The sequence below is a fragment of the Myotis myotis genome, unplaced genomic scaffold, assembly GCF_014108235.1.
Source record: "Myotis myotis isolate mMyoMyo1 unplaced genomic scaffold, mMyoMyo1.p scaffold_m19_p_3, whole genome shotgun sequence".
In the NCBI taxonomy this organism is placed as follows: Eukaryota; Metazoa; Chordata; class Mammalia; order Chiroptera; family Vespertilionidae; genus Myotis; species Myotis myotis.
The window spans coordinates 160,766,697-160,772,550 of NW_023416335.1; positions in this window are offsets into that span (position 1 = coordinate 160,766,697).

Below are 5,854 nucleotides of genomic sequence, written 5' to 3' on the forward strand. Positions count from 1 at the left end.
CCTTAACACCAGAGGAGCACTAATTAATTAGCGTGTGCAACCAGCCATGGGCACGATCTTGTTCCTCACCACGGGGACCCGCTGTTAACACACCAGACCCCCTGGGACGGGGCACACACCAATTACACAGCCAGCAGCTCGGTTAATCACAGCTCCTGGTGACACCGGCTCACAGAGGAATCCCCGGCTTCCTCTCCCTACATCCACCCCACACCCATGCTCCTGCCTCATGGAACAGGAGGCTGGAGGGAGATAAAGACTGTGGTGTCTGTGTGTTGGGGCGGGGGGTGAGGGGAGGTTTTGAAATTGCTGGGAAACAGAAGGCCAGCATGAAGTAGCTGAGGGAAGAGTTGGAAGGAAGAGTAAGTTAGAAAGAAAAGAAAGTTCTCCTACTAATCACTTGGGGCTACAGATGGCCACTCTGACATTAGTAACTGCAGCAAGAGGAGTGCTGGTTAGACAACAAGGACTTCCTAAGGAGGCCCTTGGGAAGGACTGGGCCTGCGAAAGAGCAGCCTTTCTCCCTATAAGCAGGAGGCAAGAGAAGATGGCCACTGAGGAGAAGTTGGAAGGGAGATAGGCTGCTCTAGGGGCAGTTCTAGGAACTTGGGTGTCTGCTCCATCCTGTCCCCCAGCTGCAGTTCAAGGGTACAGAGAGGAGGCAGCCTCACTGCAGACAGAGAGACGCCTTCCCCCACACACGTCCCATTGACTTTGCCATTCCGCTGTCAATCCACAGCTTCTCTGAGATTTAACATATTGACTCTCCGAGCTGCAGAAAATTGAATTTTCTTCATTACGACTGTCTCCCGACAAAAGAAGCTCATAAATTCTCCATCTTTTTCAGGCTTCCCACCCCCTCATCACCCAACATCTCCCCAGGGGATTCACATATTTGAACATACAATTCACATGGCTGTAAAGGCATGACATGACCAGCACTCCCCACGGACACCCCACTCACAAAGACCATCCCTCACTTCCTGGACATAGATGCAGCCTACACCCAGACCAGGCCACTACTCTCAGAAAGAAGGGCGTACATCTTTCACAACCAGGGTCCACGTATATGGTACTCATATGCCCCACAGAGCAAATGCGGTTAATCCATACCAAGGGACTGAAAAGTCCCATGCATCAGCCATGCTTGTACTTCTCCTGTACCCTCACAGCAGTCTCATAGCTGCCATTCACATGCAGGATAGAGTCATATGTCCTGACATGCAATATTCACCCCAGGTTTACCTTACCATTGCCTGGGCATAGCTAAAGGCCTCCCCCCCCAACACCAGTCTCAGAGCCTTGCACACACCCCCACCTGGGGATATACCCACAAGTAGGAAGCATGCACAAGTCTACATGCTTTGCACAGGCATGGACGGAGAAGAGGAAACATCTAGGACCTAGCAGAGAGTCCTCCTTCACACTATAGCAATCGCTGTTGTCTCCTCCCAACACCGGCTCCAGCCCATACCCATACTAAGGTGCCCTCCTCCATGGACTACAGCCTAGCTCCTCAGCAGTCCCTCCCCAGGCACAGACACCCCTTCCACCATCAAGGGGTGTATGTTAGCATTGGTTCCCCACCCAGAGTGTGCTCTCTCCATCTGATTCTCCATCACTTCGGCCCCAGGAACAGAATTAGGGGAGGGCAGGGCCTCACAGAAGTTCCTTTTGATACCTGTGCCAGCCTGGCAGCTGAGGCTATAATGGATGGGCAAGAGGCCAGGCTGATGGCCAGCACCATGTGGCTTGTGCCCAGGGCCAGATTGGGGCGGGAAGTAGTGGGCTAGGTGCCCAGGCACTCCACCCTCCAAAATGCCACACAATCTGTGAGTGAAAAGAGATAGAAAGAGGGACCCAAATAGATACACACAAGGCCATCTTCTGAGACCAAACTAAGCCAATTTCTGCCCCCATACTGGCCTCTTAACAGTCTCTCCCTTCCCCCCAACTCTGACCCAGGCACAAAGGGAAGTCACCCTGATCTGACACGAGAGGCCAACCTGTTATTTCTTTTCGAGTATGACCAGCCCAACCTTACACAAATAAGCTAAAGGTTTGGGGGTGCAACCAGAAAAGAGGAGAAGGATGATTCCTCATTTAGGACAGGGGTTGGCTTGGGTGTCTCCTTGCATTTTTATGTGTGTTATTTACTGTGCAGATGTCATGCCCAATGCAGATGAACATTTATTGTCTTTGCAATTTCAACCCTGCTTTTAATGGCATTTACACACACACACTCACACATACACACACACACTCACACACACACACTTATCTAATTCATCTATGATTGGCTCTTGTGTTTCTCCCAGCACCTGAATTTCTGAACTACCTTCCATCTTCTCCTTTAAGAGAAAATTTAGAGCTGCAGAAAGATAACCAGAAAAGTTGAGTTCCACAGTGCAAGGAATGGCTTTCTGGAGACTGAGAGGTACTTCAAACCATCTATGTCCAAGAGAAGAACAATTTCCCCCACCCCCAAATCTGCTTCTGCTGCCAAGGTCCCCATCCACCAAGCCAGGAACCTGGGGTCAGCCATAATTTTTTTTTCCTGGGTTGGGGTTGGGACAAGGTAGTCAGTTACACTCATTAAGTGACTTTGTTGACATTTAAAAAAAAAAGCTAAAATTTTACTTTGGGGGGGCACACATTCACAGGCATCAAAATTATTTTTTTTAAAACAAAGTGTCCTGTTTTCTTCTCCTTCATCCCCCCACACCCTGCCCATGCTACCTCCTAAATATCTCCTGAGTACATCGCTTCCTTCTCTCTGGCAGATGCAAGTCAGTTCTCAGCAAGATGACTGAGCTGTCTTCTTGCTGCTTTCCCAGGCTCCAGTATTCTTATTGCTTCTCCATGCCCCAGGCACCGGGGAGGCCTGGAAGCTTAGGAGACATGCCCACCCACACAGCTTCCCAGAGTGGAGTATTTTGAAAGGTGATAGAATTGTCAAGTTCATGAAATCAACTACTAAAATTATGACTACAACATAGCTCTGTTTATTTTGTGATAGTGTACAAATTTCCAAACTTTTGGATACAATATAAAAATAAAGAAAAATGATAGGAATACACTCTCTTTTGGTGAAAAAGACCACTTCCACCACCAATCAGCCTGTGGCCTGATGCCTTACCAATATTTTAGCTGCCTGAGCTCCAATCTGTTCTTCAGTCAAGAGATCTTTGAGTATGAGTGGTTCACAAAGTTGGAGCTTTATGAATTCTGGTAGAATGAATGAGAGACAAATAGAGATACAGACATATGGGCAGATTTGAATCATTGTCACCAGAGGCATCTTTTCTCCCATGACAACTCTATTAACTCTACAATTTTGACTCAACTCCATGTTGATAGAAAGTGGCGCAGGCACACGACTAACTCAATCTCCAGCCCCTTTGCAACGAGGTGAGGTCTTATGTAACTGGTGATAACCAATGGAATATAAACGGAAGTGTATGTTACTTCCAAGCTGAGAAAATTAAGAATGGTTGTGCCTTCTCCACCTGTTTGCTCTTCCCTTCTCCTGGCAGGATGACACCTGAGCAACCTGAAGCCACAGCATGAGCAGATCTGGACTCCTTGACCCCGAATATTCACATTGGACTATATAACACACGAATATTTCATGTTACTACACTGAGATCTGGGAGTTGTCTGTTGCAGCTGTTATATCTACTCTAACTAATGCATAAATCAAAGTAGTAAGACTAAAATGGCAAGAAACCAGGCTTGAGGCACTGTAGGATTTGAACTGTGATGGATATAGAGGGCAGAGGGGAGCACTTAGGAGTCAGATATTCTTTTTTAACTTCCTTTTTTCCTTTTATATATTTGTCATTGATTTCAGAGAGGAAGGGAGAGGGAGAGATAGAAACATCAATGATGAGAGAGAATCATTGATCGGCTGCCTCCTGCATGCTCCACAGTGGGGATCAAGCCCACAACCCTGGCATGTGCCCTGACCGGAAATCAAACCGTGACCTCCTGGTTCATAGGTTGATGCTCAACCACCGAGCCATGCCAGCTAGGCAGGAGTAAGAAATTCTTTATTTGGACCCTCTACTTGCAGTGTTACCTTGGTCAAGTTATTTAATATTTCTTAGCCTTGGTTTCTGATAAAATTACATAACAATATGACCCACTTCATAGTATTGGTTGTGAGAATCAAGTGAGTCCAAAAATGTAAAAGACGCCCTGACCAGTTCTCAGTGGTTAGAGCATCAGCCCATGCACCAAAGGGTCACAAGTTCAATTCCCAGTCAAGGGCACAACTCCTGGGTTGCAGGTTCAATCCCCGGGCCCAGTCCAGCCATGTCCCCAGCCCCAAGAGGCAACCAATCAATGTGTCTTTCTCACATCAATGTTTCTCTCTCTCTTTCTCTCCCCCTCCTCCCTCCCTTCCAGTCTCTCTAAAAATCAATGGAAAAGATATCCTCTGTGAAGATTAACAACAAAAATATGTAAAAGGCCTTTGAAAGCAGAAAGCTACAAATGTCATTGACTATTATTTCAGCAGTTGACACAAAATGCTTATTAAAAACCTTTTGAGGGGGCTGGAGGTAGGTTGAAGAGGGTAAAGGTGGTCAAATATATGACGACAAAAGACTTGACTTTGTGTGGTGAGCCCATAATGAAATATACAGATGATACATTATAGAATTGTACACTAGAAATTTATATAACCAATGTCACCCCAATGAATGTAATTTTAGAAATGTTTAATAAATAATATGTATGAATGAATGAATGAATGAATGAATAAGAATAAATGGGTGGAGGATTTCTCAAAGCCACATCTTACCCCCTCCTGATAAAGGAAGGACTAAAGCAATCTGGACACTTTGAGATTAGAGTGGGACTGTGGGTCCATGGAGTGAAGCAGGAGCTCCAGGGCCTGAATATTATGGAGAACCATAAACCACACTTCCGCCCAGCCCACGGAGCCAAAGGACTAAAAGGACAAAAGAAAACGGGACGGGGCCCTAAAAAAAGTCCAAAACAATCAGAATTTGCCCTAAAATTATGTTAATGTTTTTCCTATTGCAATGGACTGAATGTGTGTGTCCACCCAAAATCCACATGTTGAAGCCCTAAACTGCCATGTGAGGGTATTTGGAGATGATGCGTTTGGAAGGTAATGAGGGTTAAAGGAGATCATAAGGATGGGACCATCATGATAGCATTAGTGCCCTTATAAGGAGAGACCAGGACGTCCACTTGGTGGTGTGGCTGCGACCGCATGTGGTCAACAGCGTCCACCTCAGATTCTGCCGCACTCCATGTCCTCAGTACCAGCCACTTACCTTCCTGCTCATCTCACTCACTATGTCCAGGTTCACGAGCTGCCCAATTCCTGGGGGCAGAGACCGGCTGCCCGACTGCCACAGCACCATGCGGGGGGTGGGGGCACACTATACCCACTACCCTGGGAGGCACCAGGATCATTTACAACAGAAAGTTCCTGCTGGGGTGCAAGAACTCACCCATTCCCCTTGCTGCCTTCTGGGGTCACAACTCCTCCAACAGCCCCACCCTCCAAGCTGGAGGAGCTGAAGGAACAGAAGGAGACAGAGGAAGAGATGGACATCTAATCCAGTGCAGATGACCTGTGTGTGGAGTTCGCAGCGGTTCTCAACCTGTGGGTCGCGACCCCTTTGGCGGTCGAACGACCCTTTCACAGGGCTCGCCTAAGACCATCCTGCATATCAGATATTTACATTACGATTCATAACAGTAGCAACATTACAGTTATGAAGTAGCAACAAAAATAATTTTATGGTTGGGTCACAACATGAGGAACTGTATTTAAAGGGCCAGAAGGTTGAGAACCACTGAGTTAGAGGAATCC